This window comes from Thermobia domestica, chromosome 8, assembly GCF_964235325.1.
Source record: "Thermobia domestica chromosome 8, izTheDome1.hap1.1, whole genome shotgun sequence".
Classification (NCBI taxonomy): Eukaryota; Metazoa; Arthropoda; class Insecta; order Zygentoma; family Lepismatidae; genus Thermobia; species Thermobia domestica.
The window spans coordinates 169,088,551-169,105,592 of record NC_137461.1 but is presented as its reverse complement, the minus strand read 5'-3'; positions in this window follow the sequence as shown (position 1 = coordinate 169,105,592).

Genomic DNA, 17,042 nt, shown 5'->3' with positions numbered 1-17,042 from the left:
GCAAAAACCTGGGAACTTATCCGAAACACAAATAATATGGAAACAGAATATAGATTTGATATATATATTATAACTAAATTTGCAATATTACCATCGATTGATATATCATTACCATTCTGAATTCAACATTTTAATACATACAGTATAGAATATTACAACAGGTAAGTGATTTGTTTCATTACATTGAATCTTTGATAATAGGTTGTTACTAATACCTATATATTTCTTTGTTTGACTTTGTTAGATTAGGTTAACTTCTTAGTAGATTATAGTTTAGATTTCATATAAAATATTTATATGTAGATGTTCCTGCGTGTATATATATATTCGATGCTCTTTTTTCACATTTCAGCTTCGGCGCAAGTATATTTATATAATTTGTTCAGGAAACAATATTAAACAGCGGGAATAACATCAAACACGAGGTAAGTATTCAACCTTTAACTTTCCTTTTAATAATTAAAATACGTCGTAAACATATGCATATAATATTTGCAATATTTTATTAATCTCTCTTTTTCTCATATAAAATTATTTTATTCTTGTCTATCTTTTCTTCTTATTATATTAAAATACATTATTATTATTATATTTTACAGGTACGCTGATTCTCCGCTGCAGCCACTACTGTTAGTTTCCAAATAATCACAAATGTCAAGCTACTCTTTGCATCGTCTCAACAGAAGCATTCGTCTGGTATTTAAAATATTAAATAAATTGGTGCGCCAGAATTCCACATTTCTACAGGACATCTACAACTATATTACTAAATTCAAATCTACCATGGGATTAAGTTTCATAACATATAATAAATTTATCGCACAAGTTTGATTACTCAAAATAATGGACACGTAGTAAATACTGAAGAGTTTAACGTGAAGCTTGAGATTTTGACTATTTTAATCTATTTTACTTTAAATCATGTCATCCTAAAATAGTGGCAGATATTATAATAAGGGGAGAGAGAAGAAAATCTCTCCCGAACAAACGTACAACTATCTATTCATGATCATTTTCTCACCTTTATAAATTTCCGACATTTTCATTTTATCTTATCTCATTTATATCCAAATTATTTATTTACGATTCGAAAACATTAATTACTTTTTCTAAATTTATATCATACGGTGCGGATTGGAATCCTTATCACCACTTTATAAATATGTAATGCGCTGTGGTATAGATTTGGAATAGCGGCGCATTACAGACTCCCCGGTGTCTAAACAAAAATTTTATCACTTGATAAAATTTTTCGAAATTGAATATTCACATTTTCTCTAGAGTTTTGTGACTAAATAAGGACCAACTCATATGAAACAAATTTTATACATTTCCCAACAGTCATCATTTTCTTGTAAAATAACGTAATCACAGTAACAACAACCAGTTTACTTAAAACAAAACTTAATGGCATTATTAATGGTTTTCAAATTGAACAGGACACTAAATATCAGAACACTAAATAACAGATAACATCCTACATCTCTCAGATTGATGATTGAACAGAATATAAAATGTAAAACACATATCTATGATGTATATTATGTTAAAATATAGTAGATGCATATTTTGTCTTGTATTTGAAAATTTTTGAAGTACGTATTCTACAGCTAAAACGGCCTGAATATTATAAATTGATTGTTTAAGAGGATACATGAAATTTGGATAAGGTTTGTCAAGATATTTATTATGTTCAGAAATTCATAATGTTGGTTATTCCTGGTGGCAAAATAATATGGGAGAGAGAGATAGATCTCTCCCAACCTAAAACTTTTAGAGCAGCATCATTTTCATCTTAACCTCCTGGTTTCGAAATTATTCTATAATCCTATGGTTACCTTGTAATATAAAATTTCTTCTTATTCTGCAAACGCTGGAATGTCTAATTTCACTCCAAAGCACGAATGTTACTTAATTAATTATTTTAAAATAGTATTTAATCGATTCGTAATCTTACCGCTTATATTCGCCAATATTTAAAAACACAAAAAGAATCGTTTGAAAAATCGCAAAATAGAATCTCATAGAAGTACATTTATCAATTCAATTTTTCTTCTTCGTTTTCTTTTTACTGAAAATATCTTCAGGTACAGATTACCGGACTTATTACCTACATTAAATTCAAACTAAAAGTATTAAACATTAAACAGATAAAATTGAACAAATAAATAATAATATAAGAAATACGTAATATGTAATGCATCCCGAACAGATAGAGAATAGGGGCGCATTACATTCTCCCCTTTGTTGAAAAAAAATTTTATCGTGAGATAAAATTTCAATTACTCCTTTTTGTTGTCATCAGGGATATCAGATGTGACAGTATATTTATTCAAAATCCTTTGTTTTTCGTCCTCTGTACAGTTGAATATTTTCAGGTTTCTAAGGTTATGTGTTCCCATATTTTTGTGAGTTAATGTTTCTAATATAGCAGAATTCCTCAATAGCTTTACTACAACGTAGGGTCCAACATAACATGTTACTATTTTATTCGTATTAGTGGATTTCTTACTTTCGCAATCTTCGACGTCTATATTGGTAGGCCGCTAGCCTAGTTTCCTTGTAAATAGGGCGAGGAAATCGAATCTGCAGTAGGCGCGACTTCGTGAACCGTCGGCGTGTCTCTCATAATATTAGGATTCGTTCTTCTTTCGGTCGCATCTTGTCGATATTTATTATTTCTCCACCAATATGGGTTATATTGGTACCAGGGAGGAGGAGGCCAATAATTTGGGAATCCCCATCCTTTTCTTCTTGGTCTTGGTGTGGTATTCCTCTTCTCATAGCTGCTATTTCCCATCTTCTGGTTCACATCTCTTCTCTCTATTCTTCTTCTTTTCAATCTCAATATCAAGTTTCGATTTCTTTCTTTCTTCTGATTTTCAGTATCGCTTACCGTTTTCTTCCTTTCCTTTTTAACCTTTACATCTTCTGTATAGCTTCTAGTTCTTTTTCTTTCTTTTCTCGAATTATCGTTTTCAGTATCGCTTCTTGTTTTCTTTTTTTTCTTTTTGGCCTTTACATCTTCTGTATCGCTTCTTATTTTATTCCGTTCTTTTCTCACATACTTTTCTTCAGTGTCGCTTTTTATTTTCTTTCTTACTTCATTTGCGTTCTCTTCATTTTTCCTCGAGTCTCTCTTACATTCTGCGGAATCATTTCCGATAATTGTCGTCTCTTTATTCTCTTCTTCGTGTCTGTGCTTCATCTTTTCTTTCTCCTTTGTTTCACTCTTAATATTATCTTTATGTTTTCTTTTATCCCCTTTTATTTTAACTTCTTTGTCGTAACTTTTATGTTTTCTCTTCTTATTATCTTCTATATTAATTTCACCTTCTTTTGATTTCTTCTTTTCCTTTATATCTTTTGTATTATCTTCTACTATTTTCTTCTCTTTTCCTTTTACATCTTTAGTACCATCTTTTACGATATTCTTCTCTTTTTTCTCTATATCTTTTTCTTCTTGGTGTTTACGTTTTTTATCTTCTTTATCATCATCTTCAGAATTCTTATATTTACTAATATCACGAACAATTGCCATTATTTTCTTCTGATTATAACTCGGAAGATCTTCATCTTCTTCCCCTTTTCATATCTGCCATTTCTTTTCTTTTTTTTTCCAAAATATTCAAATTTGGTTTCCCAGGTTACTACCACATTGTTCCTGTTTTCCACAACGTTGTTGTCACAATCCAATCCTGATGACTGGGATCGCCATTTTACTGTTATGCACCCCTTCCATAGTACTACACAGTGTAGGTTATATTATTTCAATTGTAGGCTCGGTTTCTGCAACAGGACATTTCCTAACAGGAACTGAGCCAAAGTTTGGCCCGGCGTCAACGGAGTCGCCACCCTCACACATAATGGTTCGGGAAATCAATCAGAATAAACAGGATCTCGACGACATGTGGAGCAAAAACCTGGGAACTTATCCGAAACACAAATAATATGGAAACAGAATATAGATTTGATATATATATTATAACTAAATTTGCAATATTACCATCGATTGATATATCATTACCATTCTGAATTCAACATTTTAATACATACAGTATAGAATATTACAACAGGTAAGTGATTTGTTTCATTACATTGAATCTTTGATAATAGGTTGTTACTAATACCTATATATTTCTTTGTTTGACTTTGTTAGATTAGGTTAACTTCTTAGTAGATTATAGTTTAGATTTCATATAAAATATTTATATGTAGATGTTCCTGCGTGTATATATATATTCGATGCTCTTTTTTCACATTTCAGCTTCGGCGCAAGTATATTTATATAATTTGTTCAGGAAACAATATTAAACAGCGGGAATAACATCAAACACGAGGTAAGTATTCAACCTTTAACTTTCCTTTTAATAATTAAAATACGTCGTAAACATATGCATATAATATTTGCAATATTTTATTAATCTCTCTTTTTCTCATATAAAATTATTTTATTCTTGTCTATCTTTTCTTCTTATTATATTAAAATACATTATTATTATTATATTTTACAGGTACGCTGATTCTCCGCTGCAGCCACTACTGTTAGTTTCCAAATAATCACAAATGTCAAGCTACTCTTTGCATCGTCTCAACAGAAGCATTCGTCTGGTATTTAAAATATTAAATAAATTGGTGCGCCAGAATTCCACATTTCTACAGGACATCTACAACTATATTACTAAATTCAAATCTACCATGGGATTAAGTTTCATAACATATAATAAATTTATCGCACAAGTTTGATTACTCAAAATAATGGACACGTAGTAAATACTGAAGAGTTTAACGTGAAGCTTGAGATTTTGACTATTTTAATCTATTTTACTTTAAATCATGTCATCCTAAAATAGTGGCAGATATTATAATAAGGGGAGAGAGAAGAAAATCTCTCCCGAACAAACGTACAACTATCTATTCATGATCATTTTCTCACCTTTATAAATTTCCGACATTTTCATTTTATCTTATCTCATTTATATCCAAATTATTTATTTACGATTCGAAAACATTAATTACTTTTTCTAAATTTATATCATACGGTGCGGATTGGAATCCTTATCACCACTTTATAAATATGTAATGCGCTGTGGTATAGATTTGGAATAGCGGCGCATTACAAACCTTACATAGATATAATGAATATTCCAGATGATTCAGAAACTGGTTACATATTAGAAGTAGATTTAGAATATCCGAGGTATTTACACAACAAACATTCTGATTTACCATTAGCTCCAGAAAACATGTGTCCACCAGAATCTAAACAATCAAAATTATTAACGACACTTTATAATAAGGAGAGATATGTAATTCACTATAGGAACTTAAAACTATATATGTCGCTTGGAATGGAATTAAAGAAAGTGCATAGAGTATTTGAATTCAAACAATCAGACTGGTTAAAGAAATACATTGATTTAAATACAAATATGAGAACGCAAGCTAAAAACAAGTTTGAAGAAGATTTTTATAAGCTCATGAATAACAAGGTATTCGGAAAAACAATGGAAAATATTAGAAAGAGGCAGCCCATACAATTAGAATGTGATCCTGAAAGAGTAGAAAAATTAATTGCAAAACCTAATTTTGATTACAGAACAATATTTACAGAGAATTTATGTGTTATACATATGAAAAAAGAGCGTTTAACATTTAATAAGCCAATATATGTTGGTATGAGTGTATTAGAACTATCAAAACTATTAATGTATGATTTTCACTATAACACTATGAAGCCAAAATATGGAAACAATATAGATTTATGTTATATGGATACTGATAGCTTTATATATGAGATTGAAACTGATGACTTTTATAAAGATATAGTAGAAATAGTTGACCAGTTTGATACGAGTGAATACGGGGAAAATAATATATATGGACTACCACTAATAAACAAAAAAGTAATAGGTAAGATGAAAGATGAGAATAAAGGTAAGATAATGACAGAGTTTATTGGATTGAGATCAAAGATGTATGCTTATAGAGTAGAAAATAAAGAAGAGAAAAAAGCTAAAGGAGTAACTAAAGCTGTAATATCAAAAGAGTTGTAGTTTAATGATTATAAAGAAAGTTTATTTAAAAATGTAAAAACATATAAAGACATAAACCTCATTAGGAGTTATAAACACGATATATATAGCATAACCGTTCATAAGCTAGCATTAGATTCTTCAGATGATAAAAAATATATATTAAGAGATGGTGTAAATACATTAGCTTGGGGTCATTATGGGATAGAAGAGGAGTAGTTGTAGTTTTAGTTATAAGTTTTAGATGTAAGTTAGTTATAAGTTTTTTAGATGTAAGTTTTTATGATTTTAAATGTTATAAAAGCCTATTCAATCTCACTTTGGGTTATCCCTCTGTGTTAAAGTACAATAGTCAGGGGTGGCTTCATAATTTTTTGGCAGTTAGGGGGTGGAATGGGAAAAGTGTCCTAAAACATACATTCATACCCTACTATTATTTCTCTACCACAGCGCCATCGTGTTCGTTATCGGTAATCAATTGTTTGTTGACATCACGTCATTGCATGGGTTAGCGATTTAGGTTGTTTGATTTCGACCACTTATTTCTAAATTACATCCAGTAGACATGGTTTTCGGTTCATATGAGTATACATTCATATGAAATAGCATGAAAATTACAGCTTGCTATGTCATTTAGAAACCGAAATATCCACTGAAATCAAGAATGCCTATATTCTTAATAGAAGTAAGCCTACATGATTTTACTGTTTGTTTCAAAATGCAATATTAAATTCTTTTTTCCCGTTGCTGTAGAGAGATTTCCTTGTTGCTTTAGTTTTATCAGCAAATCAGAAATAAAATCATCGGTGACAATTTAACTTTCAGTGAATGCACGTATGAATTTTTTTTACAAAACTGCGAAGTAAATATAATAGGGTGCTTCGGAACAAAGAGTCCGTGGTTCGATGAATGTTATCGTGTAGCAGTTTAAGCATGACGGATTGTGATAATTATAGATTTATTAGTGCATAATATATGTGTATGGCCTGCGTGTAAATGTATGTAATAGGCTGTCCGTAAAATATTACTTCGCCTGAAAATGAGTAAATAATGAATAAATGTAATGATATAATAATAATACGATTATGATATAAATTGAATGAGATGATAGGACACCTGTACTTAAATGAATAGGCCCAGTGTATATTATATATTGAGAATATGAATATGTTTACAGAAAATCTCTCGCGTTTTGACTTCTACACTGATGCATTCATTTAACCGAGTTTGCTATTGGGTAATAATGTGTAATTGGGAATTATATGTTACTTCACATTTAAGTACCTCATATTAACAGCTCCGGTTCTTAAGAATTTCATCAGATAGGGTAGCATCATGTAGGAATTACCTTTGAAGGTTTACAGAAATGATAATTAAGAAGAATAACTGCTAAATCCTGGGATCATCGGAAAGTACAGGTTTGGCCATTTGTACCTTTAACATTCATTGACTCTCCGAGATTTTCTTCTTCGTTGCTTACCTTATTTACTGTACAATGTTCATATAGCTAATGTATCGGATAGGGCTATCCAATTAAATCAACCGCTACTAAATTAGTATCTAGGTCCGTTGCGTACCCGGACGTACCCTGACCCTCTTATATATTTTCGTTTCTTTTCTTAGTTTAATTAGATTATGGAAATTAACGACGTCCCAGACTTTGGCATGTCTGCGCAGGGTAGCCATCGGTGATGTTTGGTCACTGAGGTCACCGATCCAAAATTCAGTTTATTTATTTTTTATTTTGGCAAATTACTAGTTAGGGATATCTTAGCTATTACTCTAGTTTCGTTACTATTCTGGACTTTCTTAGTTTCTGAGAGGTCGCATGATTTTTTTTTCTTTTTGAAACTCCAAATTAAGAATCTTCACTAACCTTCCGGTATGGCCGGGGTCTTCAATGGCGTTGACCGGATACGGTGAGTGGTGGGATTTCCCTAAAGCCTTTGTCTTTCCGAAAATTTCATTGAGGGCACAGACTCGTCTCGTTGTTGAAGATATTTGTTTTTCGGCTATTTATTTGGTAAGCCCAACCCCTTTTGGCATAAAAGAAAATATTTGGTTATAGTATGTTGTATACGTAAATTCGACCACTTATCTTTCGTAGTTGTAGTGTTCTGTCTCCTTTCTTTTTACCTATTCTTTCTTTTACTCATTCTCTAAAGTTTTTTTTTTAATTTCAACCTCCCCCATTCTGAAACTCATGAAAGCATACAATGTTCATATCACTTATTTCGATCGTATGTACTAACTGAGACATCGAGGGATACAATTCGTGGAGGTATATCCCGTTATTTCAGAACAACTCAGGACCATTTTTCACGATACTCAACCCACCATGGGAGGGACTGACGAGAGGGTACACTACGATTTCAGACTCCCAGAAACTTGATTATTGTTCATCGATCGTACAAACTATACCCATTGATTACTGACTTCTGGTTTTCTTTCTATTGATTGGTTATATGGCGTGTATGTATTAGTAGTTTGGGCCCACTAAATTCAAATAAACTTGATTTTTTTCTTTCCCTGTATATACATTTATATATGTATGCTTACATAATTTGAAAAGTTACGTGCCTGTTCTATTTGTTGTATTTCCACTTCTTGTGTCAACTTAGTAAATAATATCAACCTTTTCTCTATACGCGGATCTTAGTAAATTGAGTCTTTGTCGATTATCGAGTTTATATATATACATTTCAATGTTGCAACCTTATTAAAAGAAAAGAATTTTGTTAGTCAGGGTTTTTTTTTGTTTGTTTTGAGCCAAGAAAATGTAAATATTTATTAAATATGAAAAGGTTATGTAGAAAATTAAGTGTCGACGAAATACTAAGATTGATATTAGAATAAAATTTATTATATTGAGTAATATGAACATATATATTTATGAGCGAATATGTGTGTAAAGGGCTCGGTATTTACCCTGGTTGTTTTAGGTTGCCATAGATTTTTGACACCCGATTTTGGCCAACTAGTTGTGATTGTAGAGTATTACCGCGTAACTTGTAATAAATAACACCTTACGGATTTGTTAGTAATGTTCGTTAACTATTAAACTTTTAATACTATGTTAAATGTTGCATGTAAATAGAACAAGTAACAGGTCGTAAAAATAACCCTAATCTGTATCTAAAGTTATTTTTGTGAAACCATAACGAAATCAGTGAATTATGAAACAGTGTGCCCCAAATCCTTCCCCTACGACCGGAAGCATAACTATTTGTCATTCGTCAGTTCAGTGACTCGAATTTCTTGACTCCACGATATAAACCAGAAATAAAATTCAGTGATCTTAATTTGAACTGAGATGTGGTTAATAATTTAGTAATGTGAATACAGGACCTAGGATAGGTCCAAAGACCTAGCTCCATTGAGATATCGTAGAGTAGAAAGGAAATATGTTACCAATGTTTGGGACTGGATTCGATATTTTAAATCTTGATAAATTTTGAATTTTCATACCAAGTGCGCCAAGTGACGAAATGAAAAATATATATAATGTGAAGCAACTATTTTGTCTGTAGTTAAGAAAAACGACTAACTACTCTCATGGACGCCCATCATAGTGCATAAAGAGAGTTGATAAAGGAGTTATTATCGACGTGAGAAAAGGACTCATAAAATTGTCGAAATTTCCCCTCTTGGGATAGAGACTCAATAAAAATGCTACAAAAGTTTTTTTTAAATGATTAACCAATTATATTTTTTCTTTCACATTGATATGTATTCTTTGTACTGAATCTTAAATATGTTCAATGTTGACCTTTGATTTTTTCTTCGTCTTTCGTTCTGTCGATTTTTTTGTTTTGTAACGTAGTCCAACTCTTAATGTATCTGTAAAAATAAATGTGTTATTCGATATTGTTGATAAGTAACAAATTTCTATGCATGTCTATAAAGCATATTTTTATTACTATTATTATTTTCTTTTCATGTATCGAAATTTCTCCTGTGCTGTCAAATTAAATTTTCTTTGAATGTAATAAATGTCTATAGAAATGTAGTTAGGTTAGTTTAATTCAACTAAATGCAACCTGAAGTATACATTGTCCTGTATGAATGTGAGTGTGAGTGAAATGTAGGTTTAGTATTAAGTGCACCAATTCTTTTGACATATATGTGTGATTTACTGTAATTAATGGTAGTTGACAATTAAAGTCTTGAAAAGTCAATACTAACTCAATTTAAGTTGGCTCTATAAAGGAAGCAAAAAGGACAGAAATAATCTGAACGAATGATCATCATGGGAGAACTTTGAAAGACAAAATCTTCGAGAAATATGTGTGTTACTTTGATTTTTTTCCCTGTGGTCAATTATAGCATGCCGTTGACTTCATCATTTACAATTTAAATACTAGTCAAGAACCTTCGGAAATATTGAATAAACTGTTAAATTAAACTTTCTCATCTATCTCAGAGCTAGATTGGGATAATTCGGTAGTTGGGGTTAAATGGATCTAGGTCTGGGGGGTACGGGTTAACATGTGTCTATCTTTGATCACCTTAATACCAAATACCACCCAATAGCTATTGGAAATAATCCCAATTCGATAATTATTCACTTTCCTTTACCATATTTCTCGAAAGTATCCAGTAACAGTTTCCCTATTTCCTCATCTTCTTACCTTCCCTCTTTTCTTCTTCCTATCTCATCTTTCTCTTCTCTTCTTTACTTCTTCTTCTAATTTTAAAACTGAAAAGGGGGTCGTGACTGGGAATTCTATATATATAATAAACACGGTCATGTATTTATTTTATTTTATTTTCCATCGGAAGTCCGATATAAAAGTCTCGCATTGAACCTTGTATGCTCAAAAGTAAGACATGGATTATATATTCATATTAAATTAGACAAGCTGATAGCTTCATGAATATCCCCCTCACCAGTTGGTGAAGGGTCCCCACTCACGACTCATTTTCCATGCATCTCATTTGCACAATACTGGGCTTTCCCCCTCTTTTGTTACGAGCTTTGTTTCTTTCTTTCTTTTTTTCTTTTTTCTTTTCCCTTTTCAATTTTACCCATTGCTATTCCTTAGTTTGCCACACAGTTGTTACAGGAAATTTCTGTGTGAAACTGTTTAGTATGTCATTTATTTCAATCAGGGGCGGATCCAGGACGGACTTCTGGGGGGCGGTGGGTTTTAATACGCTACTTAGAGCTACGTTTAAGAGCTCCAAGCTCTGGGATGGGTTTTATTTATATATAAAATAAGAAAGTTCCCTCTTGTGAGGGGCGATCGCGGGATCGCCCCCCTGGATCCGCTCCTGATTTCAATCATATGTTTACTATTCGTTTCATATGTTCTTTCGATTTCATATTGCTCTTATCGAAATTTTATTCTAACACGCAATTATTAGACTGTTGTTTCATACCATCCAAATAGCCGTTCCAAGTGAATTTGACTGAATGAAATGAAAAAATGGTTCAAAATATATGAATTTAAGGAAAGCTTTATTTACATACTCGGTCACTCTTTTTGTCTCTCTTGTTCTTTCTTCAGAAGAAAACAAACGGCGGAAGAAATGTGGCAACAGCGCGTTCCATTTACTCTGTACTGCAATCTAAGAGTGAGACGCTCTATAGTAGGGGAGCTTACGGGAAGTATCCTGCACTTTGTGTTAAAAAGGTGCCACTCGGATATGTTGTCCCCTGATCCAACTAAGCAGGAATCGAAATGGCCCCACTCCGACAGGTGGCCGGAATCCAATATTGGGGCTATTAAAGATGGCCGCCTCTGCGAATTCATAATGTTTTTTAGAAGCCTATATCTCCTTAACTAATAATTCAATTTTCACGTTTCAAAAATTAAACGTAGAAGATAACAGGGTCTAATCCATTAGCAAAAGTTTTTACCGAACACTGAAATTAATACTTACAGAAATTAATTAATTTAGAACTTTGCATTTCTTACGATGGAGTTTACTTATATTTTTTTTAAAATAACAAGTAAACGGCTGGGATTATCGAAAAAGACGTTGTATAACTTTTTAAAGAGTGTTAAATTATCTTTCGTTTGGTGTATAGTTCATTCAGATTAGTTAATAAACGACGAAGTTATGACAATTTAAAGATTCACGTTGAGTCGGTTGATTTTCCCAAATTTCGAACGAGAGTTCGTTTGCCGTAATAAAACATCACTGATGGATGCTGCATTGTACGAAACAAATCATTTTCTTGTGATGTGTTCTTCATAAGTTCCACTTTCACCAGAAGCACAAAGTAGCCTGACCAAGCCCGATTATGAATCTAGTGTGGCGGCCATCTACTTTGTTACCATTCACTTTTACACATGAATCAAGTTTAATAATATCTTAAGCAATTACGTGCGTAGCTTCACGATAGAAAAGTTTTATGGTTTCATCTGAATTGAAAGAGAACTGCACAGGAAGACTAAGAAGTAAGTTCATGTCTTTAAACCACAGACATTGGCTTTATATCCCTTAGAATATTATAAGGAAATTACATAAAGCAATATATTGTTATAAATTAGACAGTAAATAATTTCTTTCGTATTGTAAGAACAGAAACACAACAGAAACACTTGATTCGATAATTTGAAATTCTCAATATATCTTTTGGATTTTCTACGTGTACAAACAGTTTTATGATTTCGACGAACAGTTAATATTACTTTGTGTACAAGCTATTCTATAAAGAATCATACATTTAAGTTTATCTATTTATTAATACGTTTCCAACGTGGTGTAAATTTACTGTGGATCAACTGAATTTTCAAAAATAATGAGTGCTACTTACATGAAAGTTTTGTTGGTCTAGATCTTCGTTTTCAGTTTCCATCACCTTTCCACATGTTTCCCTACACACAGAACACAAAAAGTAGCACGGAACGCTTGCACTTCTACAACGACATCTTGTGGTACATGTCTTACAGGCACATTTCAAAAAGAGTTTCCTATATGCTTCGTATACAACTGGAGTGGAAGTCCATATTGAAGAAAGTTTACTTCCGTTATCAGTCCATCTCCAGTTTACTGGTGAAGGAATATGTGCTGTCTTCTTTATTTCCTGGCCCCAGATTTGTCCAGCTTGGTATGCTGCACGCTTGGTGTGAAGAAGTAAGACATCACAAGTTGGAGGAAGCGCTGTAAAAGATCTGCCCTTTTTCAAAAAGATTTCTCGCCGGGCTTCCTTAACTTTACATTTTTAATTTGTTTTTGAATATAATAGGACAACATATCGTTGCAGTGAATTAAAACAATATTCCCTTATATTGATTACAGGGTGTGAAATTGTTAGGAAAGCTGTGGTCACCTCTGAATACAAAAGCCGTTTTCCATGCTGATATTTTTCCATGTCCGAGAAAGTATGACACTGTATCACATCCTGTAAACGCGTGGAAGCCTCGTAACGAAGCTGATATTTCTTATCCTAATGCTTTTGAAATATGATGGACTGGGAGAAATCGATGATGTTTCTTGGTACCGAAAGATATCCTTAATTCTTCTAAACCGTGTCGCTCAAAGTCGTAGAAAAACGGTACAGCAAGTATTACAACATCTGTGTCTACTGTATGGATAACTATCTTGTTGTGTCCATTTAATGTTGCATCAAAGCAATGTAACATGATCCTACTATCAGCTTCTTCTAAATGATTTCCTGATGATTTGTTTAAAAATGTTGGAAGATTTCTTGAAGTTTCTATATGATATCCATTGCTCGTTGCTACTTCAAAGTTACTTCCTTTCTCTTCACACACAGACTTTCCAAAAAAAAGGAACAGTTCTTCTTTATTTTCGTCATTACGAAGGAAATCGTTCCACTTCCTAGGAATTGGTGTAGTTGGTATTACTTTTGTCCTTATTCCTACACGCCTGTTTTCTCCTGTGGAAGATTTTATGCTCTTTGAAGAGTATCTATCCCATATCAAATCCACTTGCTTTGCATGGAATGTGTCTGCTTCTCTTTGAACATATTTGAAGAAATTACACTGGAAATAATCACAAAATGTTTCTACTGATGCCAGTTGCAAAATGTGAACCAAAACTGCTACATCAAATAATAAAACATCACAAGAATTGGGAAATTGTTCTTGTTTGATGTTGGCTTCACTCTCTAGAAGCATAACTAAGTCGGATTTTTTTTGAGGATTGTGAATTATGGCAGAGAGACTGTGGAATTGGTTGATTCTCGTGCTGAAAGAATTCATCCAAGTCAAATTGGCTTGTTTGATTGACGCGTAGTAAGCGAGAGAATAGCTCAAGGTCTATCTTAAGTAATTTTATTTAATTTCTGTTTGTTTTATTCTTTTGAAGGGAAGAATGAAGCACTAGACAAGATTTTTTCATGGGCGAAAAGAATGGCCTGGTACATTCTATTAATCTTTCTTGAACAAATTCCTTGTATATATTAGACCTTTTTCTTATGCTGAATCACCGCTACAGATGATTCTGGAAGCAACATTAACAAGTCCACTATTTTCTTCAAACGGATTCCCCAATTCGATGAAAATTTCTTTCATCTTTTCAACAGACGATTTAAATCTTTCTTGCATCAACGAGTAATCTTCATGATACTTATTATCAGGATCATATTCATTATATGACATTTTGAATTCATTAATTAGTCTACTAATTTCTGGTCCGGCTGTCATCAATTTGACAAGAGCATTGTCGTCGTGTAAGAGACCAATTGCCCCGCCATCCGCTTTTATAATTTTGTTATTCTGTTCGTGAGCCTGATCTATAGCTATTGCAGAGAAAGGTTTTCATGTCTTTCTTATCACAAAGTAGCCCATTTCGAAAGCATTCATAATCTTAGGATGTGTTTCTTCCAACTTCTTCAAATCTAAAATCTGAACGGGAAGCCAACGAGCATAGTTTAGGTGGTCCATTGCGAAAAAACATTCTGCCGTTAGTTTTAGTGTTTCAACGTAGACCTTTCCTTGACGTAAAATTTCCTTGACGAATGGCTCTGATGTAAATTGAGAGTAAAATCACGAGACGGTAATATATTATCCAAAACTTAAACGTTCAACACGAAGATTCCTTTTCAGTGCACCAGTTATTGAAAAATTGCCCTGATGAAGAATTCTGATATGCATCACGCAGAAAGTGATGTAAAACTGTCAGAGTAATCTGATGAACAAAACGAGCTTTTGTAATGTGAGTTACTTTCAATAAACTGTCAGTGGTTCCTGGTGTTGCTACATCTGACTTGCATAAAATTTCTACCCAACCACTTGCATTTAACCATTTGCCTATAAGACGCAGAAAGGCTTGTTCGATGTGTCCCTTTCCCAGCATCAGAATTGATGATCTTCGCCATATAACTCTGCCCAATTCCATTGAATTCGTTTCCCCAAGGCAAATAGTGGTTGATCCATTACAAGAACCGGAACTTGTCCTTTGTTGAGTTTGTCTATAAGTTCTCGTACAACATTCATTCCGTGCCGTATCATAGCAACAGATATAGAGTCTTCCCTAAACAACAGAAACATGCAGCATATATATTTGGCACTCCTGCAGAGTTTTCAGTTTTTGAGGCATGGTGTACAGACCAAATGCAAGTAGTGTCATTTTTAAAGCATGCTTCAAGCCAACTCTCCTCGTTTTCTTAATTTTCTTTTCTTCTGCGAAAGATCTACTTCGTGGAAGAACTTTCTCTACAAACTGCGAGTTCTGTTGACGTAAAATTGGTCCCTTATTAGTGATATAAGCAGAAGGTACTAGAACATAATTATCGGGGAGAGCAGGAGCAGTTCTCATTTTTATATTCACATTATCCAGTGATACATGGTCACGTCGAATGCTGGAAAATAGAAATGCTCGTACAGTGAAAAGAATCCTATGATGTTGTGCTAGACTTCTTCTCTGTTCTCTGTCGATGATAAAATCTTGTGCTCAAGTTTGTCTAATTTGTCCTTATTGTAATGTTTATAACAATTTTGTGATATTTTGCCTGGAATTTCTCGAAAATGTTTGCCACATTATCACCACTTGTGCCTTCAGTTATCAAAGGGCGCAAGTAAGTTGGTAATATGGTAAAGTAGTTAATTTTGAAAAGGCTTCCTGATTCCTACTTAAGGTAGAATATGCTGAGTTTCGTCTGCTTGGATCCTTATTGTCTTTGAAAACTAAGAGAGAGTTGGTATCACCCTTTTGGGAGTATGCACTTATTCCAATCTATTACAGAGCTCACCTCCATTGAACTATTTCCAACAAGTTTTATGTTTTTCAAGGAAGTTGCTATTTTCCTACGATCATTAAACATGATCAATTTAGACCCACTTGATTTGAGACTATTTATCTTACATAGTCAATAAATTAATTTACAATGCTTTAATTACAATAATTGTGATATTTTATACCTACATAGAAAAGAGCATTTAGGACCCATGCTTAGTCTAGTTGCGCCTTCTGTGCGCGTAATTCCGGGTTCGATTCCCAGCGGGGGTAGAGTTGAACTAAAGTGGTCCAACTATAATCGAGTTCCACTATAATAAATAGATCCACGTCTTCTTTAGCCACCAAGGCGTACACGTGGGACGGTAAACTCAAACAAACAAACCAACAAAAGTGTATTTAGTATTATCAAAATTAATATTAAATTACAAGTTTATCAAAAAATTTGGCACAATACCTACATTAGAAAACTAAACTGAAAGCGATATTTAAAAGTGAATGAAGACTGTCGAAGATGATAAACAAGCATATAAGGATTAAGATAAATATGATGTTTTCATGAATATATAAATGACTTTTCTCATATAACCTAAAGTGAAGTACCAAATTTCACAAAATTAAATCCCCACGTTAAGCGGGTTTGCATATCCAGGCTCCTAACTATGAAAACATTTACGCTCACTCCAACCTCAATCATTTCACGAATTCAACCTGTTTTACGTATGTTATTAGAACATAATATCGATTGTGATTTATTCTAAAAACACTTTTATACATTGCAAGAGTTGTAACATCCAAATATTTACTGAGAACTCATAGTCGTGTCGGAATAAACAAAAGCGAGTATGGAACAGT